Source organism: Anomalospiza imberbis, chromosome 4 (assembly GCF_031753505.1).
Source record: "Anomalospiza imberbis isolate Cuckoo-Finch-1a 21T00152 chromosome 4, ASM3175350v1, whole genome shotgun sequence".
Classification (NCBI taxonomy): Eukaryota; Metazoa; Chordata; class Aves; order Passeriformes; family Viduidae; genus Anomalospiza; species Anomalospiza imberbis.
The window spans coordinates 69,606,187-69,631,005 of record NC_089684.1 but is presented as its reverse complement, the minus strand read 5'-3'; the positions used below and the strand labels follow the sequence as shown (position 1 = coordinate 69,631,005).

General features: G+C 42.4%; 1 long non-coding RNA gene across 1 annotated transcript; it reads left to right on the top strand.

Annotated features, from left to right (window-relative positions):
- The first annotated feature begins 19,229 nt into the window (after positions 1–19,229).
- LOC137473488 (uncharacterized) lies at positions 19,230–21,957 on the top strand. The gene is made up of 4 exons (XR_010998847.1): positions 19,230–19,440; positions 20,233–20,304; positions 21,433–21,543; positions 21,641–21,957. It is a non-coding gene; the product is annotated as an uncharacterized lncRNA (long non-coding RNA).
- The last annotated feature ends 2,862 nt before the right edge of the window (positions 21,958–24,819 follow it).

Sequence of the window (24,819 nt, the reverse complement as noted above, 5' to 3'; positions counted from 1 at the left end):
TCATTTGACATATCTAAGTGCAACAGGTGAAACCACAGGAAAGCTATTCTCCTGAAAATAGAAATGGTTTCCATTTTGCTATGTGGAATAAATACACCCTTTTTTTTTTTTTTGACTTCTCACCTCCTCCTGTGTTTGCAGTGCCATGAATTTTGATGTAATAAAATAGCCTTCTGTTTGCACTAAAAATATTTGCATTAAAAATATAGGCCACATTGCAAAAAGTCAATAGTTTCAAAGTGTATTTTTTTCTCCCCTCAGAAGAGTTTGTGGGTTTGTTTTAAACCAACCATTTTTCAACAAAGATGTTATATCCACAAGGAAATATAAAATGATACAAACCCAGTCTGGTCTAAAGCTTTTGGGATATCTAAGCTTCTCTTAACATTTTGTAACATCATTTTTTAGGAGGGAGAGTAAGTCTGGGTTTTTTTGCTGTTTTTCTTTTTTTTTCCCTATGCTTTATTTTAGCTGGTTTTGGTCTTATTTTTCAGAGAGGGCTCATCATGCTGGGCAGAAATGACAACAGGTTGATGAACGCTGGACAGGCTCAGGGGAAACTGAGAAAAAAGAAAGTTCTTGAAGTGTGTGAGGTTGTGCCCTGGCTTTTCTTTTTTTTATTTTTATTTTATTTTTTTGTTTTGCGGAGAAGAGCTTTCAGATGAGAAAAACTAGCAGCGATCCAGAAACATGTAGCTGTGTCCCTCTGGAAACTGGGAACTGCTGATTGCTACAAATCTCTTTAAGGCTGGAAAATCTGCAGCTGGCAGACGCAGCGCTGGGCTCCCAGGGCTGCCCCCGAGGCTCAAGGGGACCAAGGGAGCACATCCAGGTGTCACTCAGCCCCTCTCCCTCACCGGGCTTTAGCCTGGAAATCAACCCCCTCCAATCATCCCCATCACATATGGAGACATGGGAATGTGGCCCTGAAGAAAAGCAGCAAAAATTACACATTGCACCCGAAGGGAGCTTGACACGACATGAAGAATAACCAGAATAAATCGGTGTCGACTCAAATTCGTTTGTACAACCACACAAAACCCCATTTTTCATGATGACTGCCCAACCCCCAGCTCTCCAAACACTGCAAGGTTAAAGTGTGGAGGGTTTGGTGGAGATGAACAGCTTTCAGCTGCTGGTGGGCGAGCTGCAGCCCAGAGCCTCCCATGAGGACGTGACGTGAGGATAAACCAAGGAGAGGATAATGAAGCAAAAGGGACTGACCACAGGATGCTAATGGAGCTGCTGCCATGCTGAGGGCTCCACACTGCCCATTCCTGGGGCTGTCCTCACCACTGACTCCGAAGTTTTGGTGAGAAAAAAAAACCACTTTTTAAAAAATTATTGTGCTTGCTCTGAGTGCAAAATGCTTGGAGTTTCAATGAATCAAAGGCAAAGAATTCAGCTTATCCCAGACGTGGAGATCTCAATCCTTCAGAGAGATGAAACAGCACTAATGCTGAATGGCTGTGTGCACTTCCAGTAATTACTAAAGAATAAAGTCTGATATCGGTGGTATAGAAATGTTAGGTTATGTAAAGCTTGCCTTGAATGAAGGGAATTTCGGGGAGAGAAGGATGTGCATTCATGGCTTCATTTTCATTTGAAAAGTATTACTACTGGTAATGTAAATATGCTGTCTCTTCATTAAATAAAATAAAAAACGTGCCATTTCCCTGGAAAGCCTTAACAAACCCCCACTATTCCCTGTCAAGCCTGGCTATTCTCCGATGCTACAATTCTGACTTTAAATCAGGGGACTTGGACTCTGGATTCTTTTTCTTGCCTTATATAAAATCCTCTTCTATGTTTCCTTGACTGAAGCATTAAATCTGTAAAAATCTAGAAAAAACCTCTTGGCTCTGGATGCCATGAAACACTGACAAGTCTGCCAGTTTCCAAAGGTGCTCAATGCCAACAAAATGATCGAAATCAGTAAAGCCTGAAGATATTCATAACCCAGTAAAGACAACGTGTGCCCAAAACCTGAGGCAGTCAGAGACAGCAGGGACATGTGGAGATGGATTCCTACACATGCAATGCACCCTTGAGTAGAAGTGAACCAGGAGAGGTTTGGATTGAGTACTGGGGAACATTTCTTCACAGAAGGAGTTTTTAAGCCCTGGCACAGAGTGTACAAGGGAGTGGTGGAGTTCCCATGCCTGGAGGGATTTAAAATCTCTGTGGATGTGGCACTTGGGGACATGGGTTAGGGGTGCCCTTAGCAGTGCTGGGGGAATGGTTGAACAGGATGATCCTAGAGGGGTTTTCCAACCTAAATTATTCTGTGATTCTGCAGAGAAGAAAGGGCTGAATCGGAAGAGGTGTCCTAACAGATGGTTAATTCAGTATCCACCCAAAAGGTCACCAATATTGTAGGTATCTCTTCACTACTGCAAATATTTGGCACTCTGGCAAGCTCCTTTCAAGCACTTTTAATTCTCTTTGCATCCTCTGGATCTGAGGATCATCTCCACCTTCTGCATGGAGAATCAAGGTTTTAAAAGGTGAGACTGTGAGCCAGAAATAGATTTGGGCTGTCTGATATCTGCCTTCCTCGTGGGACTGGAATAATAGATTAGCATCGGGGAGGGATTCCTTGCTGCTGCTTTATTTGTGCTTCTGCAGAGGTTTTTCTTCTGTCTCCCTGTCACTCAGCAGTGCTCAGGCACAAATTCCTCACTTTGCCAAGAGAGGAGCCTCTGGAGGCTGGGAGGTGTGAAAGTGGCGAGCGCAGTTTATTTGAGTGCATGGCAGGGGGCCAGGCAGGTGGGTGGTTTGGCTGGAGCCAGAAGCTGCCAAACACACAGGGTGAGATGTCTTGGGAGGAAAATAGCTCTGAATCCTTCCTGTGTCAGGCTGATCCTTTTGGTTAAAGCTAGAAGACGTCCCTGCCCAAAGCAGGGACATAAAATGGTATTTAAGGTCCATTCCACCCAAGCCATTTTGTGATTCTGTGATTAAAGATGAAATTTTAAACCATCCTTCCCCACCCCCAACACACACAGATGCAGAACAAAATTGAGAACTTTTCCACTACTGTTTGTTGCAAGGAGGAGAAATCCTGTAGCAGTTTCATTCTTTCTTTCATTCCTCTGATAGTTAGATTTAGTCATTCCCTTACGACACTAGGGATGCTTTTTAAAGATGCCCATGACAGGCATTAAAGAGTTTATTATTTTCTCTCTTCTTCACATTGCAAGGAGAAGTAGAGAAGATGCCCAGAATGCCACCAAATCTCAGTGGTTTGAATTTTTTTTTAAAAAAGTGATATAAGAAAAATAGTGATTAAAAAACCCTACAACAAGAAGAATACCTGCAACAAAATAATAATAATAAAAATAAAAGGCAGAAAGCAGGTCTCCTGAACGACTTACAAATTCAAAATGCCCAAAAGTGAGGGGGGAAATGAGTCGCCCCAAGGTTGCACAACAGCTTGGGAGCAACAGCAGAGAAAAAATGCAAAAATCCCAGCTCGTTGCCTTAGACAGAGGGACCCCCAGCATTCCTGGGGATCTCTGGAAGCAGCTGGGCAATGAAAGTGACTCTCCCTGCCTGTTTCCTTGGAGATGGAGAGCAATGTTTGCAGCAGCAAGCCTGAGGGAAGTTTCCTCCTTGTAAAGGGAGCCAGGTATCATCCTGCCCTCAGCCTGGTGGGATCCATGTGAGCCGAAAACCTGCAGTGCACAAAAAGATCTTCTTAAAACTGAATGTGTGGGACATGGGGATAGGGGGAGAGGTTATTTCAGAGCAGGATGTAGGAAATCCGAACCTCAAGCTGACTCTTCCCTCAAAGCCTGTACTTCCAAGTTGCAGGGAGTGGGGTACATTGAATATGCAGGAGCCTGGAAAAGGAAGGAGTTTGCCAAGTTACGTAATGCAGTTGGATGTTCTTGCTCTAACTGCTGACCTGGATCAAATCTGCCGCCAACTTGCTCGTGCAGAAGCCAGCAGCTGGTTCCTGTACTGGCCTGGGACACATTCTGTTCATAACATGCATTTTCCAGTGGAAAACTTACCAGGGAACTCAGAGGAAAAACATCCTTCTACAGATTATATATGTAGAGCTATCCACTAGAGCTAAAAATACTCCTTTTCATGCACCTCCGTGTAGTTTCGTGACTTTTGGCATTTTGTTCAAGTGTCTGTGCTTGTTCCAGGGTGTTTTGTGGAGGAGTTTGTGTCTTCTGACGTGCAGGAGTGGCAGGGAGGGATGTGAGACTCTGCTGGGCGCGGTGCCAGGCGTCGGCGCTGGGACCTGGGCTGCGAGCACAGACACCTCTGCCAGCTCTCCCCTCTGAAGAGATTGTTCCCCAACTCCAGGGTGCTGTGGCCATGCACTCAGGAGAGCTTTCATAAAGCATTGCCTGACAGATTTGTGTTGTGTGCACTTGCACTAAGCCAGCTCAGATTTATGGCTCTGGCTCCCAGTTTATCTGAGCTGTCAGGTAACGGGACCTGTCTGTTTTACAGGCAGCACCTTTTAGCTCTTTAATTTTGATCTACTTTTTATTTGTTTATTTCCTTTATCATAGAATCATATCTTTTTAAGGAATTATAAAATGGTTTGAATTGGAAGGGGCCATAAAGCTCATCTTATTCCAACTCCCTGCCTTAGGCAGGGACAACTTCCACTATCCCAGGGTGCTCCAAGCCCTCTCCAGCCTGGCCTTGAACACTTAGGGATCCAGGGGCAGACACAGATTCTCTGGGCACCCTGTGCCAGGGCCTGCCCACCCTCACAGGGAAATATTTTTTTCCTAATATCCCACCTAATTCTGCCCTCTATTAATTGGAAGCCATTCCCCCTTGTCCCACCCCTCTATCCCTTGTCCCAGGCCCTCTCCAACTCTCTTGGACCCTGTTTAGCTACAGAGAGGCCAAATTAATTATTTTCTATTAATTTACATTTTCAAGAAGAGCTGTTTGTGAAGTCACAATTCTGGCAGGCTGGTCTAATTCTTCTCTAGTGTGAAATAGTCATGCTTTGAAATGCTGGAAATCTGTGACTTCTCCACCTTCCCACTACCTCCACAACTCACTTTCTTTCAGTCACCTCATCTGTAGCAGCAGCACTATTCTAACATCTTTGCATTGAAGTCAAAGTCATTACTCATGCTTGCAGGCAGTCATAACAACCCCAAAGAATCACTGTTGTAGATCAAAGGGCAAATGAATTTATGACAGCCAATTAAGGCACAATTAATAATTAAATGGTGATGTGAATGCTTAACATGAATATTGTTTTTTCTAGCAAGAATGCTGGCAACCGACTCCACATCTCAGTGGAGTCTGTGGCTAAGTATTAAATAACACAGCACACCAACGGAGTGGTGTCACTCCAACAGAGTTAATGAAATATTACACTGGAATCTGGTCCGTGTTGTTCAGCTTCCAAATAAAGTGCAGAGATTTTAAGAGAATACATTTGATGTGAAAAATAAGTAACATATTTATGCCTTGCTTTCAGTTTTGCTGCAGGCCCTGTCTCTGCAGAGATCTCTCTGCTGAACCTCTGCTGGATGATGGTTTGGCATAAACTTGCCAAAGGGTCATAAATTAAACAAAGAAAGAAAAAAGAGGCAAAGTAGGAAGCTGCAATATGGTTAGACTTCCCTTCCTGAAGCTTTCAAGTGAGGAAGGGAGATCTGCTCCATCCCTGGGATTCTCCAAGGCCAAGTCGGATCATCCTTGGCTCCAGACCTGGGATAGTGGAAGGTGTCCCTGCCCATGGCAAAAGCTGGAAAAAATGGGCTTTAAAGTCCTCCCTACCCAAACTATTCTATGATACATCCAAGGCAGAAGTGGCAGGTGGGTTTCTGGCTCTCACAGGAGGAGGGAGGAAGGAGATAAACTGGGTTATAAAGCACAGCAAAGCTCCTGCAGCCCCAAGGGAAATGTAAACATTCCTGCTGCTGTAGTTGGGTCCCTGGACACCAATGAGTACAGAAGGCCCCAGTAAGGGATTTGGGCAACATATCCTACCTGAGCTTTTCTCATGGGACATGTAGTGGTTGGCCCTGGCTGGACACCAGGCACCCAGCAAAGCCACTCTGCCACTGCCCTGCACAGCTGGGCAGGGGAGAGGAAATCTGACAGAGGCTTCGTGGGGCGAGGTAAGCACAAAGGGAGATCCCCCACCAAACACCATCATGGGGAAAATTCAAATTCTACTTCTGCACTAACCTGGGGGCAAATTCAACTCTGCGCTGACCTGGGGGCTGCAGAGCTGTTCCTCCTGGAACTGGCTCCATGGACATGGCAGCAGATTCCTACAGAAGCCACCCCTGCATCCCCCTCACCACCAAAACCTGGCCAGGCGAAGCCAATCCAGTAGGGGAACATCCACCAGGGACAGGGGTTTGGTTGTTTATTCTTCCCCAAAGCCTCACAGTTCAGAGGATTTGCTGTTATTTTATTATTCCTCTCCAACCCCTGCTATTTTTTTAACAGCTTCCCCTTTAAAATTTTTTAAAATAACAGTTTCTCTTCATGCAACCAGTATGAAAACATAGTTTCCCACTTCAACTCATGTGGTTAGGAAATCCTTATTTAAAATGCTTTCTCTCTCCCCACCTCCTTCCTGTACAAAAACAACCCAAACAAATAAAAGAGGGATTTTTTTTTTTTTTAAGTTGCAGCAGTTTTCAGAGCTCCCACTGTCATTTCTTTAAGATCTTCAACTTGATTGTTTAAATGTTCATGTCTTTAGGCCTTTCTTCCTGCTTTTATTGCTGGAAACCATGAGAGCTGCTATTTGTTCCAGAAAATAGATTTATTATTTCTTCTCTACCCCAACTATGACTTTCCTTCCATTTAAAGCAAAAAACTCAATTTACTCTTCCAATATGCACTTTATCTCCTGTGACTTAGAGCCCCAAGCTGTGAAACAGCACATCTTTGGTGGGTTGTGACACTTGAAAATCAAGAGTAGAAGGCACTCTATAAAATTTAGGTGATGCATGCCCCAACCAGCTGCAATCTCATCAGTTCCAGGCTATGGCCTGATGATGGGAGGCAATAACAAAATGTTATAAAAACAAGGATAAATATGCATTTTGCATTACACCATATCAAACCCTGTCAGAAGGGAGCTGGCTGGGGAATTTGCAGATGATAGCAGTCATGTGGTGGGTATCTGAAATTTTAATGAGGGTTTCTCAGGTTTGGGGATGCATTTTCTGGAAGCACAGGGGGGTGGGGGTTTGAGAGCCTGGCTGGGGAGGGTGAGAGGGGCCAGCCCTGCCACTGCCTCAGGCTGAAGAGGGAGGTGCCACTGTGCCAGCACAAGGCCAAAGTGACACCTTGGGTTAGCAGGGAGCAGAGGCTGTGCACAAAGTGGTTGGGAAAAAGGGGCACCTTCACTCACAGATGTGCACAAGACCTGAGATAATTTGTCCAAATAAAAACTTTACCCAAGGAGTACATTTATTTAGTGAAAAAATACTCCCATCAAATGCAATTTTTCTTACTTTCCCCCAGGAAAATGCCCAATAAAGTGTAATGACAGGAAAATCCAGGAGACTCTGAGAAGGTGAATGCCCAGGATTACTTCTTTCTATGTCATTTCAACAGATAAGGAGGAGGAATTTGAATCCAGCCTCCCCACACCTCACAGGAGAGCTCCAGACACCAGCCTCTCTGTGTGTTCTAAGGAAGGCAAAGGGCTGTTTTGTATTTTTCACTAAAAATGCATACTTCATTTCTGTTCTACATCAGCCTGGAGAACACATTTTGAAACCTGAATTTTCCACTAAACACAATTCTGGACTTCTTGGTATTCTGCTTCAGAGATCAGCATCTAAAATGGTGCAGTGGTCTTTTGATTACCTTCAGAGACCTGGTTCATCTGTATATGTAAAAAGGTAATTCAGGTCATTCAGTTGTAAATAGAAAGATGATTTCTGGCAAGCACTGAAATGCATGTGGGAATTTATTTCTTTTCCACACTGAAAGAAGTTTTTCCTGCTCACCAGTCCTGCCCTGAACACAGTCACAGCTAGAGGCTGCCAACCATGCTGTTCTTTTGAGATACATAACCACTACAATAAAGAGGAGTACAAAGGATTGGTGATAAGAAAACCTGGGTAAAGAAAGGCTTCTGTGCTGATTGCATTTAAAGATTTCTAAATTCAAAGCAAAACTGTTAAAAACTCACAATAAAGGAGATTCTGCTTCTGATGAAAGCTTAGTGGTGCACAGCCACTTCAACAAGGAGCATATGGCAGATAATCTGAAATCTTTCAGGATCCCTATGAAAGTGTTGTACTGCAGATTGTGATCTCAGAGTTTTGGAAGTCACACTGGCTCCTGATAGTCCTCGTGATTTTTCTTTTCCGTGTGAATTGTTTTAAGATAAAACCTCACCTTAGAGGAATAAACTTATTTTTTCCACCTGTTGGTTCTAGGGCAGCCTGGGCACTGTTATAATTTTACAGTGCTCTGTCTTCCATGGCAAGAGGGGATCAGTGTGAGAGGGAAATTGATAGAATATGAGGATGGTTAAATTTGGCCTCTGCAGGAGTGTTTCAGGGACACATCCTGGTCTGCCAGCATTTTCTCCACACATTGAACAGCAAAAAGGACGAATCAAACATCTTTACCACCTGTCACAGATGTAGATAACTAGACATGAGACAGCAGGAACTTAAGCAGAGATGTGAATGAAAAAAAAATAAAAAGGGATTCGGTCCATCCATGACTCCAGACTCACCAGGATCTTCCCCATAAATAACTACGAGGTCATTTTCATTTCTTTTTCTGGAGTTTGACTCCACTCCCACAGGCCTGGATGTGTATTTCGCACGGTGTCTCAGTGGAAAAAAATCTGCTTTTAATGGGGAGCAAACTGGCACATGCCAGCAGCCACAGCTGTAATCAATTCAGGCTAACCAGTGAGGAGACAGTGATACCTGGAAGAGAATTCAGCCACTCCCCATCCAGGAGAGCAGTGATACCTCAGTAGAGTCTGAGTAGGATGAGGAAGAGGAACATCTGTGTCTTCTTCTTTCTTTTTGTCTATTCATTTTCACTGGAAAAATATTGTATTCATATTCTCTTTGCCTTGCCTGCACCCAAAGCACACGTGGGCAAGGGGCTGTTTTCTGTCTCATATTTGCTGTTATAAAATTTATAAATGACTTTACTATTTCAGCATTTTCTCCCTCTGCATTTTGATCCCTGAATCTGAGGAAATTAGGACCATACGGCTGAAAATAACAGCAACTGCTGTTGATTTTCTCCCTCTAAAAGATATCTTAAACCTCATAACCGGCCACATGCAGTAGGCAAATACAGTTTCAAAAGAGCCTGGCTGAGACAACCATTCAGTACTATCCTATAAGTGAATCCCTATCTTAAAAGTAAATAAAACTGCATTGAGGCTGGGGAGAAGGAAGAAGAGCTTAAGTTAAGAAGGATTTTAAAACTGTTTCTTCTTTGAAGTAGTTTTATCGCAAATGATCTCACGGTGTAAAACTCAGCATTAAAACTCGTGTCTTCTTCCCAGATGACCAGTGTGGAGTTCACCCAGACTTTGTGGAATCCAAAAGCAGACTTCGTACATCACTGAAGTATTGCCACATGATGAGAAACTCCATAATCCGTGGATGGTATCAGCTTATCCTCTCAGGTCAGGCTGCATGAGCAGTTTGGAAAATCATTGCACTTGGAGTGAACTGTGTCAGCTTAGCACGTGTTGGTTCACATCATGGACTGGCTTTGGAGAAGCTGCTGCAAAGTATTTTTGAAGGACTGGTGTTGCTCCACCATGTAAACACTTAAAACATACACAGGTGGGCCAAATATTTCACCCCATAGATCTGTTCTTACATGGCTTAGCAACGAAGCTGTGGCCACAGAGCATCCCAGAAAGCCCCAGCTGCAGAGGAACCATGGAAAAATGGTCTTTCCATTAGCAAGGCCACCTTTAGAGGGCTGGTGGCAGTGCCAGGACCTGAGTGCTGAAATCCAGAGTGCCATTTCCTCTTCTGAGCAAGTACAATGAATCCTCACTGATTCTTCATCAAAAATGGAGCTTTAATTGAATTTCTCTGCTCGTTCCTAGCAGGATGATGGTTTGCAATTGTCCTGTAGCTGCATGTCTGACTGCAGCTCTGCTTTATCTCACACACTGTGATTATGAAAACTGGCTGTACAGTGAATCATGCTGTGATTTACTTTGAAGAGGTCAGCTTAAAAAAATTCCCTGAAAGGAATTTTATTAGATGCAAACAGCACCAGGACTGAATTAAAATGCAGCCTCAGTAGTCTGATATCCATTCATTTCAGAAATGATATCCATTTCATCAATATCATTATATTCCTCCCTCTGTTCCACTGTTATAAACTGATTGGAGGTGTTTTTTTCTTTAAAGTGGATGGGTCAAAAAAAGTTGTCTACAAACACAAGGTCAATTGTGCTCCACTGCAAATTATAATAAATAGCTGCAAAGCCTCAGTTACGCTCTGTGATAAGTGGATAGAGGGTGTGATGGCAGATGTGGAAAGTATCATTTAGTAATCACTCAGCCCAGAGGTTTGCTGCGTCTTTACCAATGGGCATAAAATGATGAGGCCACTGGATAATGAAATAACCATTTCCCTCTTCATCTGAGCCAGATCTTCCTAAAGCCTGTGTCTGTGCATGTCCTTCTTGGCTGAATGGAATAAATCATAAGTACTGACGTAACACACAGTACAGAATTAGTGTTCAGTGCTCCACAGGCACCTGATTTCATCAGCCACCTTCTGCTTGAGGACAGGGCCCTGAACTAGAACCCTTGGATCAATCCTGTAGAGTCTGTGTAGGCTGTGAGATCTTGTAGAGAAATAAATCCTTCCCTGTGAGGGTGCAGAGGTCCTGGCACAGGGTGCCCAGAGAAGCTGTGTCTGCCCCTGGATCCCTGGAAGTGTCCAAGGCCAGGCTGGATGGGGCTTGGAGCACCCTGGGCTAGTGGAAGGTGTCCCTGGGAGTGGGACTGGATGATCTTAGGGGTTTCTTCCAACCCCAAAGCAATATTCTATGAATATTTGTGTTTGATTTGAATGTAGTAGAGGAATCCCTCTCTCATGTCCAGAGTAGCCAGGAAAGATGATTATTTTTCTGTGTTACCTAACAGGAAAGGAATAAAGGAGGCAGAAAACAGTTCAGCAGGTTTGTCAGTAAATTTGTTTTTCTGTACCAGGAATGGATGCCTTTAACCAATTTACACATGCTCTTAATAACACAATTTCTTTTATTATTACTAAGGATGCTGCAGAGCTATTAAATGACAAAAACTTCGCTGCAGTTTTGCCTGGATTGGCGTCTTTAATCACATCACTCCAAAATATTTTATGCAAATCCAAGATTGGCTTGGAGCATGCATCAGTCTCTCCTTCCTGAGGTGGAGCTGGGCAGTGGAAATGCAGCAATTCCTGGTGTGGCAGAGCACTCTGGCAACCTGCCCCTGGATCTGGCAGGGTGGTCATGGACACACCTGGCAGGAGGGCAGAATTAGGGAGTATTTTGAGGATGGGTGCATTTCTGCTCTGGAAGAAGCAGTGGTAATATTGTATTCAGTGAGTAAATGCTTCTCCACACACAAGCATTTGGGCATAGCTCTACACATAGCTGACAAGGATTGCACATAGTCCTGTGCCACCAACATGCAGAAAATACTTGGGTATCTGCTAAAATGATAAGAAGAAATAAAGAAGTTTAAAAGAATATTAAAATAATTGTATTTTTGAATTTGACCTGTTCCTGTTTCTTGAATTATCCATGTTACAACCTCTTCAGAAAACACTATTTGTATCTATAGCTTAATATTTTCTGTGGCTCATTAGCCAGCTTTTGATTGTAATGATTCTTTATTCAAAGAGCCAGTGGTGCTCAAAGACATCGTGTTATATGCCCAAAATTACTTTTTAGATGACTGTGAGTTGCAAAATTAAGCTTCTAATGAGATTGTTATAAATTTCTAAGTTGATTTTCAAAATTCTGCTGCTACAGTTGTCTGTGAGAATGGGAATTGTTGAATAGAAAATACCATAGTGATTTAAAAGCACTTAAAATTAAAAGATTCATGCAATCTTTCCCTGATACCGGCCCAATTTAGAATGAAGAGGCCCCAGCTCTCAATTTTTTTTTCTTTTACAATGCCTAAGCTGATGTAATTCAAGGTATATGATTAATTGATTTTAGCTTTGTTAAAACCTGTACTAAACCACAGCTTTATGTCACATAGGCAGCACTAAAAGTCATGGAAACATTGTCATTTGAATCCCTCTAAAGATATAATTGTATATCATCTGCATATAATTAGAAGCAGGTGCACTCTCAGGCAACAAAGAGGTAACACTAAAAAAATCAGTAGAACAGAAGTGTGAGATACACAGAGCACTTCCAGAAGATAATTAATCATCCTGGGACACCATAAAGACAAATTAAATGGAGTATCTGATATAGCATGTTGGGAAAGTTCATTAGTAAATTTTTCCTGAATGACTTAAAAAACTGTGAAGTGCCAGGAACGGAGGTGATGGATCAAAAAAGATGCTACAGGAAACTGGAGGTGAGGAGAGAATTTGCCCCTGTTAGAATGTAAACCCCAAAGGGCTAGGGCAGTGCTTTGTACTCTGGGAAGCATCCACAGAATGCCAGTCCCTGCTACTGGCACCTGTTCCAGCGGTGGGGAGGAATTTGGGATTTATGCCTAAATAAAAAGGGTCCAACTCTTGCCATCACACTTGCCCTGACAGATCCTTACCTATCTATTGCTTCTTTAATTTTCCAACTCATTATTTCCTTTCTTGACCCAAAGTCCATTCATACCATGGGGAATTTTTCCAGCAATGAGTTTATGTCCTAATTTATCCACTCCCAAGAAAATGAGTCAGGACCTATCTGACTGCTGTAAAATCAGCATTCAGAAATACTCATTTAGACTCAGAATGGTTGTTCAGTTCTTGTTTTGTACTGAACTCTGTAGAATCAGGTATTTGCCCCATGAGCAGCTGTTCTGCACCTATATTCTTACGTGCACAATATTTTACTATTGTTATTTTCCATCTCTTATTCATCATCCTCCTATGAGACATCACTGATTTTTTATTTCTTTTTTTTTCTTTTAAGAGAACCACCGTTTCTCAAGAAATCTTACCTTTCTCTTTGCCCAGCATTTTGCAGTCATTGATTTTTCAAACAGAACAAAAAGCACACCAATATTTTTGGCTATTGTCTTCTTTATTTCTCCCCATCTTTCTTTTCCCCATGACTTTTAATAGATAATGGGGAAAAAAAATTAAAACCTGAACACATATTATTTGGTCAATAAGCAAAACGAGAGTTCCAAATAAATTATGATCATTTCTTTTTGAATCATCCCCACTTTGATATTTCAGACCTCTATTCAGGGAAGAAGAATACCATGTCTCATTCAGAAAAAGAAAAAAATACCCCTAAAATGTAAACAAATACTGCATGAACACGTCACAAGCTGAAATGGGTTCACTTAAATTAGTATTAAACAATTACAGACAAGAAAGAAGCATGCAAGAAATTCAGTGTGATTTGCAAATTATTTGAGAAGAGGAAAAGAGCAGCCATATACACGGGGTAACTGATTAATTGTAATTAGAATATGGGTCCCTGGTCATGCATAGCAAATTTCCCACTGATTTCATTTCACTGAAAATAGGGTTTGGTCCCTGTTAATGAAATCTCTCCTCAAGTCAATTGATTTTTAGTTCTCCTAAGGAAAATATTTGGTTCAGCTCAGCAATAAAAACTGTCCCCATTACCTAAAAAGCTTCATAAAAATGACACATTATTTCTGTAAAAAGTGAGAAAAAGAGATGCTTCTACAGGACGTGTTGCTGTCTGACAGAAGTATTTGGATTTTTGGTAGCACAACACAGATGGGCATGGCAGCAGCAAATGCCCCAAATAAATTCATATTGATGGAAAAGTTTAGCATCAACATACTCAAGGGTGTGTATTTATAACAATCTCTTCATTAGAGCAGCAAACTAGCAGCAGAAGGGGATTTTTCAAGAAAATCCATATTTTTTTGTGCATGGCTTGGTAGGTGGATCAGCTGCCAGAGCAGGTGATCTTCAGTGTGACAACTGTAAAGAAGCAGTAAAGAAAAGAAACTACCCTGAATGTACCAAAATGGCTCCAAAATCCAGATGTTTCCCTTCAAGCTATCTAATTCAGTGGTATTTTCACCTTATTTGCCTCATTGATCAGCGGCTGAAAAAGTCATACAAGAATTTTGGCTGGAGTTTTGGGGTACATGAGGTCAAATGAGACTCACACAGGTCAGAGAGAAAGAATATTGGAAATTGCTAATGTTAAATCTGAGATTAAAAAATACTTTTGCTTCCTAACTGTGAGCAAACAGGAAATTAAATAAGTGGAAACAAACCAAAGGAAATGCTGCTTGGTTGAAAGCACTAAGTTACTCATTTTCCAGCTTTAAAAATGAAAGATTTTTTTTGCAACAAATTGGAGGCAGAATATTTCCTCAATTTTGGATCAAGGAATTACCAACCTGAAGATATATTAATTGTCCAAATGTTATGAGATAATTATTGAGGCACAGGAATCATCCAGGCCATGGTCAGTCCAGGAGGCTGACACAGTTTAACCTGATGATTTGCAGAGGCAAAGAGGCAGAACCCAGAACTGGGGCACTTTGAGCTCTCACAAGAAGCACAAAAGGGGAAAAGTGCATTAAAAATCCAAATTTTCTCAGAAAAATTGGGTGAGGCAAAAGATTGTGTGGCTAAAAGTGAAGTGCACTGAAGCAATACAGTGCAAAGAACAATATTGCAGAGCTCTGATGAGTGTCACAGACAGTCAGGCCTGTAGTAAATAAATGTTATTAGGCTGCCACAATTACAGCATCTTCCTGTTTTCAGGCTGGTTGAGCCATCTGGCATGGGCATCCAGATAAAAGTTATGCAATTATTAAAACAAGCTAAATTAAATTAACTTAAATTAATCACAGTGTAGGAAAATAACTGGCCAGAAGCATTGAATCACAGTTGTTTTGAACATTATGACCTATTTTTCTGTTTTTCCTGGGCTTTCTCTAATTATGAGATAACATGTTCTCTTTGAAACCAGTGGCAAAAGTCCAGCTGAGTGAAAAGAAAGATGTGCACAGGGTAATATCTCCCTTGTACTCTACCAGTGTCACATGCACAATAAACAACATGCACCTAATGAGGGGCACAGATGGGGTTTTTTATTTCTCAGTTTAGATGCCATGTAGGATGTGAAGATACCACATTGCAGCAAATTGTTTCCCATGCTTTTTTGAGAAGATCCAGAAGACTTTTTTGTTCCCCTGAAGTTCTTCAAAGGGTTTATAACGAGGTGGTTTTTACTTAGATGTTTCCAAGATGATGGTTTAAATGCTTTATTTGCCACAAATTTAGGGGGTTTGTTACAAATTCAGCTAATGTTTTGGTGACAATGTGCTTAAAAAACAGTGTAAAATATGACTAAGTGAAAATGGCTTGGCTTAAAGTGCCAAAGAAATTGGGAAGGCATTCAACTAACAGCCTCCCAAAGCTGCTAGGAATAAGAGCAGTTGAGAAGGAGAATCCCAAGAAGGAAAATCCTGAAGAATTTCCTTCTGTATTTACCAAACCTGCTTGCGGGTACATGGAGGGAGAAGCCAGCATCTTGCCTGCTGCTTTCTCAGAGGCAGTCTGGCTCCAGGTTTAGGGAGATGCTCGTGTCCTGGCTCCAGGTTTAGGGAGATGCTCGTGTCCTGCTGATCTAGCAGGATGTGTTTTCCACACGTGAAGCTCCTGCTAGGTGCCTGAACCCCAGCACTGAGGCCAGAAAGAAAGCGGCTTCCACAGCTTGAGTCATGAGCATCCCCAGCTTTCGCTTCAGTGCCTCCAAATGCTTTCCTGCATCCTAAAACCCAGTAAAAGCCACCCAGCAAGCATGTGCAGACCCTCCTACAGCACAGGCAGAAGCTCCAGTTGAGTTCTGTTTGGCTTTCAGCTTTTTTCTCCTTTTTTGCCCTTTTCCCCAATTACACTGGCTTTAGGTAAAGCCTTTTACAGAAGTTCTTCCAATCTATATCTGCACTGCATAAAGAGCAGGTTCAACTAGTTTAATGCATCGGATTGGAATCCCCACTGCAGATAAGATGTGCTATTTATTTGAGTTTATGCTCCTGATGCGATATCTCCCTATAGGCAGAACCACATCTGATGTCTTGAAGGGGATTTTGGGGGCTTCAGGGAAAATCTGAACTAGATATTGACAAGCCTTTTGTTCAGAAGTATTCAGGGAGGAGGTGGAAATTGGTTTAAAACAAATTGTGTCTTGTAAGTGGGATCCATACTTCTCAGAAAAATGGACAGGAATATGCCCAGGGAAGATGGAAAGACCCTCATCTACCCAGATTTCTGAAAGGCCTTTGGGATGGTCCCACATGACATCCTTCTGTCCAAATTAGAGAGAACCCAAATTTGATGTATGGAGTACTAAGGGGATAAAGAAGTGGCTCAGTGGACACATCCAGAGAGCTGTGGTCAGTGAATTTGATGCCTCAGGTTTTGGCTTTTATATTTTCAGTTCTGTGCTGCTTTAGTGTGTATTTCTGAGCTTCACATTAGGGGACGGTGAGCTCTCTTCACTGAGCAGGGAGACAAAACAATTCCTGCTCCAGCTGGGGACCAAGGACAAATGATCCAAATCTCAGGCCCAAGAGCACAAACAACGTGGGCTGGAGAGAGAAAAACAGGAAGGATGGGACTTCATGGGCTAAAGCTGGAATGGGACAATGAACTCCAATGTGCAAATGGAGCATAACTTATAAAAGTGAGAGACCCACTGACCAGTTGCCCATTTTGGGACCATTTTGGTTCATCTTGGGTGCAGCCCTGGCTGGGCTCTTGTGCTGCCCAAGGTGGATCCATTGAGGAGATCCTTTTAATAAATCCCTACTTTATTCTTTAGCTCTGTCCAGCCTCTGTTCTAGGTCAGCCTTCACAGGATATCAGATCCATGCCCAGGTGGAGGCCAGGAATGAGGGGTGTCCCTCAGAGCTCTGCCTTGGGACCAGGGCTCTTTATCAGTGACACAGAGAGTGGAATTGAGGGCACCCTTGGTGACACAAGGCTCGGGGGTGCAAGAAAATAACACAGACATCCAGGGGGACCTGGACAAGCTTGGGAAGTGGGCCCAGGAGAGCTTCATATCCAAGACCAGGAGCTGTACCTTGGTCAGGGTGATCTCAGCTCTGGGTTCTTCAGCACAAGAAAGTCTTGGACCTGTAAGAGAGGGTCCAGAGGAGGCCACAGAGCTGCTCCAAGGGCTGCAGCCCCTGTGCTCTGGAGCCAGGCTGGGAGAGCTGGGGTGTTCACCTGGAGAAGAGAAGGCTCCAGGGAGCCCTCAGAGCCTCTTCCAGGGCCTAAAGGGGCTCCAGGAAAGCTGGAGAGGGACTGGGGAAAAGGGATGGAGGGACAGGACACAGGGAATGGCTTCCCACTGCCAGAGGACAGGGACTGGGGTCCCTGGGGATGGTCCCAGCTGGGATTTTGGGAAGAAATTCTTCCCTGTGAGGGTGGTGAGGCCTTGGAACAGGTTTCCCAGGGAAGCTGTGGCTGCCACAACCCTGGAAGTGTCCAAGGCCAGCTTGGACAAAGTTTGGAAGGTGGACTGGTCTGCGGAATGTGTCTCTGTCAATGGCAACGGTTGGAACACGATGGTCTTTGAGGTGTCTTTCCACCCAAACCACTCTGGAATTGCATGGTTCTGTATTTTTCACTGGGAAGGTTTTAAACTTTCTTAAATAGGAACTGTAAAAATGCAGTCAGTGGAAAGTTCTGTTTAAAAATCAAGCCTAAACTTGCTGTTCATCACCTACCTAACAAAATTAAATTGCAGAGGTGTAACAGTGGTAGAGAAACCCAGCTGTGATACACGTGACTTGGACCACTATGAAGTAAAACGTCAGACAGAGGGGATTCTATAGCTGTAATTAGATTTCAAGCATAAGAGCTGCAATTTTATGAATTTCTTCCCCTTCCAAATTGTAGGAAAACCCTTTGGAGTAAAGCTGATTATCAGCATACCAGTCTGCAGAAATGAAAATGAATAAATTACTCACCCAAAATGACAGCAGCTTTTACAATAGGAATCTTATCTCTAATAGCATTGTTATCACCATCATAATTGTTACAATAATTTTTCTTTTACAATCTCATAAGTCTGTTTCTCATATAGGCATTTAATTCATATTCTCTTTCAATTAAACATCATTCTTCTTATGTCTAGGCCTCAGTAGATTTGCCTAAAATATTTTCTTTTATAAGTTTTCCCTTTCTGAGCATGTGATTGATCCTTTAAGGTACCATGGCTATCTGTCAGGGAGAGGAATTAGGAGTCTGGAGGTGTGATCCTCCTTGGCCTTCTTGTTTGGGATTTGTGAACTTGAGTAAAGCACCACAAAAAACACCAACAAAGATAAGCAGCACATTGGCCCTTACATTACTTCTATGAGTCACTGAGTTTTGCAAAAGGCATGGACTAAATGTAAGCCTAACTCATTTTTTTTTCCACAAACAAGGTTTCAGATCTTCAGCTAGAATTCCCTAGAAGTGCTAATTATTTTTATTCCAGCGTCTCTGTACAAACGATCCTGCTGAACAATCAAACACTGCAGCCTTTTATACTTTTTTTATCTGGTTTGCCTCACTAGGATTAGAGTTATTTTAAAATACACATGAAAGACAGCAGTTATTAGCAAAAGCCTTAGAGATTCCTCTTGACAATGAGGAGCAGAGGGTTAAAGTCAGCTATTTGGAAATGTCTGCCTAAAAAACACCCACCAGACAAGTGCTTGGGTGTGTGTACCCAAGGGGAGCATCGTGTTAGCCATCTGCATTTGTCAGCTAATAAACCCCTGCACAAATACCTGATTTATATGCATACCTCGAGGTTTGGACACACAAAAAGGGGCAAGGGCAAATCCCTGGGAACAACTGTGTTTGCCTCACTTGGAAAATCTGGATCTCTCTGTATATTTTGAGAAAGAGCCCATCTTCCTCTTTCCTCCTGAGTGATTAATGCTGTAATGACCAAGTCAGACAGGAAGCACAGGGAAAGCAGGTGAACGTTTAAAAGGGGGCAAGAGAGAGAGGAGTTCCCGTCAGATGATTAATCAGGCAAATGGGTTATTTGGACAGAACTGTTTGCATGCAGCTGAGTTTTCTAAGATGTAATGGAGTAATTGCATTATGAAAATAATCAGCTGCTCTGCATTCTGATCATTAGATGCTGATGATATAATTGTGGTATAATGAAAAGCAGTCTGGTGATTATTCCATAGAGAAGTTCTCTGCAGATGATATTCAAATTTACTTTATTTTGGCATCTTTTCAAAGAAGCTGCAAGTACAATATAAACAGCTGGACGGTGAGGTAATGTTAGAACTTCTGAAATATGTCCCCTTCTTAAACTATAATCTTGAAAAAGTTCTTTGAGTTTGTCTGCATAATGCCAACTGAACTTGTTTGTGTTTTATGGCAGCTCATTAAATAACTTTGTTCTCTATTTCCATTGGGAACTAGCAGTTGCTTTTTGGGCTTTTCTTTCCTCTGAATAATTAATTAGAAAACATTCAGAAGCCATACAGAATCAATTCTCTTATAACCTGAATTATATTTTACCACTTAATCTCTTCTGCTGATACACTGTGATAAATCCCAACATCATGTGTGACAGGTGACTGACATTTATGGCCCTTTGCAGGGTAGAACACCAGTCTGATCTTCCTCCAGATGTAATTTCACTGCTGTTTGAAAGCCAGGACACTGGATTTTCTCAAGTTAATCATCGATCTCCAAAGCAGGCACCTGCTATCTATATTGGGATTGCCATCCCAATTTTTTGACACAAGTAAACCCATTGGGCTTTGATGGGACAAACAGCTCTAAGCAGAAATCTGCTTTCCTCCTGAATATCTGGCAAGTTGTGAGGAAATTAATCTCCTGGCCAAATAAGAAATCCAAGTTATTTTGCTGTCTTGTTAAAAGAGTATTTTTCTGCTACCACCACTGTATTTGAATGCACCTTGAACAGTAAAATGTAGTTTTATGCTCTGCTGACTATATTGCTTTCAGGGAAATGTCTGGGCTACAACATGGGCTAATCTTTGACTGGTAACAAGCTCTTTGTTTTCTACTCACATTTGTTTCATTATCCTTCCCCAGACAAATATGTAACTGCAGCCCTGTTTGATGGGGAATAGTGTGAGAAAGCAGAGTTGAACATCCCGCTACTCAGTAAGACCCATTAGTTTCCCTTTGTTACAAACAAGCATTTCCAACCTCGGAATTTCCCAGCTGATTTAAATCCCCTCCCTGCCCTTCTATCCATGATACACATGGCTGTTTTTTGAATTTGTTCTCTAATGCAAAGAGAAAAAAATTGCCAATTCAGTGTGGTGTGAAGCCAGCCAAGTCTAGTAGCAGGAATGGATAGAGAGGGTGGAAAGGGAAATAGTAAGTGTTGAACAGGCGATCCTGAGATCTTGACCTCAAATGTCCTCCTGCTGTATTGAAAATATGCTAAATACAAAGTTCTTGAGTTGAGGTTATCTTGAGTTCCTAAAGACTATTGGTTTTTTGTAGTTACAGCCTCGCATAGCCAAGCCTGCACCGTTTGGGAGGTCACTGTGCTCTCTGGGTCAGTTTGTGCTTGCTCCACTTAGACCTGTTGTAAAACCAGAGTAATCAAATGATTGTAGCTCTTAATGCACAAAACCAGCTACATCTTCTCTCCTTCTCAGGGCTTCAAAAAATACGTTCACAACTTCACTACCACACTTGTTATGTGCTGAATCAAGTAAGAAGGCTGGAATAAAATGCTCTGTTTCATTTGATGATGTTTTAACAGGGGAAGTAGAAGCCCACACCTCTCATTGACTAATTAGAACAGCACATAATTGGCAGGGCTGAAAGTAAAGCACTAAGAAACCCACAGATGTTTCTTGTTGTCTCAGACATCTAAAAGAAGGGGGGGAAAAAAGGCAGGACCAGAACTTGAAAGGGATCTGTAAGCTTTTGAAAGGTGCTTAGTTGCCTAATTCTAAATTGGTTTAGTAAAACTTAAGCACCTGTACATTAAAACTGTACACATCTATTTCTCTCCACGATTACTTACAACAATACCTCCATTATAGACCTTTAGAGCCAGAATTCCATTTCCTGCTCTAAGTGTCACTGCCACGTGGAAAGAGGTAGAAAAAGCCAACAGGACAGAAAAATACTGCTGTGCTCCAGCCTTTGCATTTCAGCCAACACAGGGAACTTCTGCAGTCCAAATGCACTAAAGTTGGAGTTGATATATCCTAGTCTATTGGCCTGTGGAGTTGATTGCTGACTTGCTTTTTCTGACTTTCCTGCTGCAAGGGTCTCCAAATGGCATTGTTACTCTAAAGTGCTGTAACAAGGAGTAACGACCGTGACTCCCTCCTCATTACATTTCTTTACAGGGAGCTGGATTTTTCATGTCACTGCAAGGTAAGTTTCTCAGATGTTGCTCTTTCAGTGCTTTTTATTTTACTGCAGTAATCAAAGAGAAAAATCATTTCTTTGACATGTTATGTGAATCCAACAGAGAAATGCCGGAGGGAGACTTTGGGAATTGCTGGCTGTGTATTCTACTGGCAGCAGACAGGAAGGGTTGGGATGGTTCCTGCACTTTTGATGGGTTGTGCTGTCTCCAGATACTGCAGAATCATTGAGGCCATAGAACTTCCACCTGGAACTCGTAAAAATGTTGGGGGCAAGCAGCATTTCTGTCTAAAATTTACCACATTGAAGCATGTACCGAATTAACATATTTTGTCTCCTTTTTAAATGCTGCTAAGGAGAAAATCACTGGATATACCTACAGTTTTTTGGGTTTTTTTTTTCACTACCATCCTCCAGTCTATCTAGGACACAAATGGAAGCTCTGGATATGTGGGTCTTGTGGATAAAAAGAATAATTTTTTGCAGCTTTTCACTGGTGTGTAAATTGATTCATTAAATAGTATGAAGTAAAAGACAATTTCATCACTTTTACTGGGTATTGACATAATCTTTACATTGTGTGGCAGGCACATTCTTCTCTCTCTCAGGATTTTTTCATAGAGGTGCACAGAGAGAAGAAAGAGAAAACAATTTCTATTTCTGCTCCTTGTTTTTCTCATGTGGAATGTGCTTGGAGAATTGTTTACCTGGGGTGATTGCTTGATTGGATTCTGGTGAGGATTGTTTGAGCCTGATGGCCAATCCAACCCACCTGTGGCTGCACTCTCGAGAGAGGGTCATGAGTTGTGAGTTAGATATGGTAGTTAGAAAGTAGGTATGTAGTTTTAGTATCTTCCTTTAAATAGTATATTAATGCATTATAGTATAGTTATAATAAAGAAATCATTCAGCCTTCTGAACTGGAGTCAGGCATCATAATTTCTTCCCACTGGGTTCACCTGCATTTACAATAACCTTGAACAACAGAAGGAAATCTGTGAATGTCCAAGTGACACAGTCAGATGAATCATGGATACAAATGTGGTGGGGGAAAAAGTCCTGGGAAATGTCAGTGCTGCTGACAGGATGCAGTAAATCCAGGTTGTACCTCAGTCATTGATCACTCCTACGAGAAGGGTCCTCAGAGAAAATATAGCAGAACATCTCTATTTTAAGTATTTTAAAACCAGAGCTCTGCTAACAGCTATGCTTGGCTCTATTATTATTATTACACATACTCCTGGGGCAGCACAGCTGATAATATTAGAAATAATAGCCAGAAATATTAAAAATTTAAAACCTCCACATCAGCCAAACTATTTTCTCCTTCCTCCCATGCCCACTGTGCTAAACAAATCACAGGTGTAGTTCAAGAAAGAAATCCTACACATTCTTACTCCTAATTCACACAGTTTAAACATTCTGCAGAGCACGGTGTTGGTAACAGATGGATTGTTACAGTGTGGGCCATGAATACTTAGGAAGAATGGAAAGTATTTTGTATCAATATTGTGATTGGGAAATAAAAATCCTTGTGAAGACTCATTCCTGTGAGAAGGCAGAATAGTCTGGCGGTGTAAACTGGTGGAGTGGTGGGGAACAACAAAATCATCATCCCATGTAATGGAATAGCTGCCTCCAACAAATCTATTTCCATAGGCAGGATTTGTAAATAGAACACAAGCTAAATTAAGGGAAATAATAATGGCTCACGGATCAAAACTTTAGAGAAGAAATTTTTAACACTTGTTGTACCTTTGCAGCTGATCTAAATTAGGTGTTGGGGGAAGTTTTGAATGACCTTTAATAAAGGTAGTTTAAGGGAAGCCCTTGCAGTTCAGACTAATCTTTCTCATAATGCATCATACGTGTCCTTGGTCTCTGCCATAATGTTATCATTTCCTCTGGTAATTATAACCAACTTCTGTGTAGTGAGACTCCCTACCTACAAAGATTAATATTTCACACCTCATATGCTCTCCTGCTGAAAGCAGTTTTCTACTGCAATTGGCTTGTCATTGCATGTCCCACCCGTACTGAACATGGTGGATTACGGCCCATTTCATCCTTTCCCCAGCCCTAATTGAAAAGAAACCAATTTCTGCTGCTTGTAGTACCCACATTGCTCAGAGATGAAACATTCTCCTTAAGGCCAACTTTTGGTCTTCGCTGACCATCTTCATTGAGCCCAGAGGGTTGTGACCAGTGGCACAGAGTCCACTTGGAGGCCTGTAGGTAGTGGTGTGCCGCAGGGGCCCGTGCTGGGTTTAGTCCTGTTCTTATTATTCAGCAGTGACCTGGAAGAAGGCACAGTGTCCCCTGAACACATTTGCTGATGATACAGAACTGGAAGGAGTGGCTGATCCACCTGGAGGTTGTGGGGCAATTCCGCAGGACCTTGGACAGGTTGGAGAGTTGGGTAAAGAGAAACCAAATGAATCTCAAGAAAAGTAAATGCAGGATCCTGCACCTGGGGAAGAATAACCCTGAGCACCAGAAATCCTTCCCTGTGAGGGTGGTGAGGCCCTGGCACAGGGTGCCCAGAGGAGCTGTGGCTGCCCCTGGATCCCTGGAAGTGTCCAAGGCCAGGCTGGATGGGGTTTGGAGCAGCTTGGGCTAGTGGAAGTTGTCCCTGCCCATGGCAGGGAGATTGGAAGTGGATGATCTTCAAGGTCCCTTCCCAGCCAAACCATTCCAGAATTCTGTGATATGTAAAGAGAAAATGTCCAACAAACATCTGGTACATTTTAATTTACATTACCAGTGGAATGTTATCCGAAAAGTAATTGGTGCTTGATTACTTTCTTAGGACAATAAAAAAAAAAAACCTGAATTTTAGCAAGGTTCTGAAATTCAAATGCAAATGCAGAGTCCTGCACCAGGGGAGAACAACCACAGGCACCAGCTCAGGTTGGGGGTGACCTGATGGAGCAGCTCTGGGGAGAAGGACCCGAGCCTGTGGTAGACAAGAGGTGTCCATGACAAGCAGTGTGTCTTTGTGCCAATAAGGCCAACAGGATCCTAGGATTTATTAGAGAATTTTCAGGAGGTTAAGGGATGTGATCCTGCCCCTCTGCTCAGCCACGTTCCAGATTCCACATCTGAAGTGCTGTGTGCAATTCTGGGCTCCTCAGGACAGGAGGGACCTGGAGCTCCTGGAGATGGTCCAGTGGAGGCTACAATGATGAAGAGGGGACTGCAGCATCTCCCTTACAGGGAAAGGTTGTCCAGCCACAAGAAGAGACAACTGACAGGGGATTTATCATTGCATACAAATATATG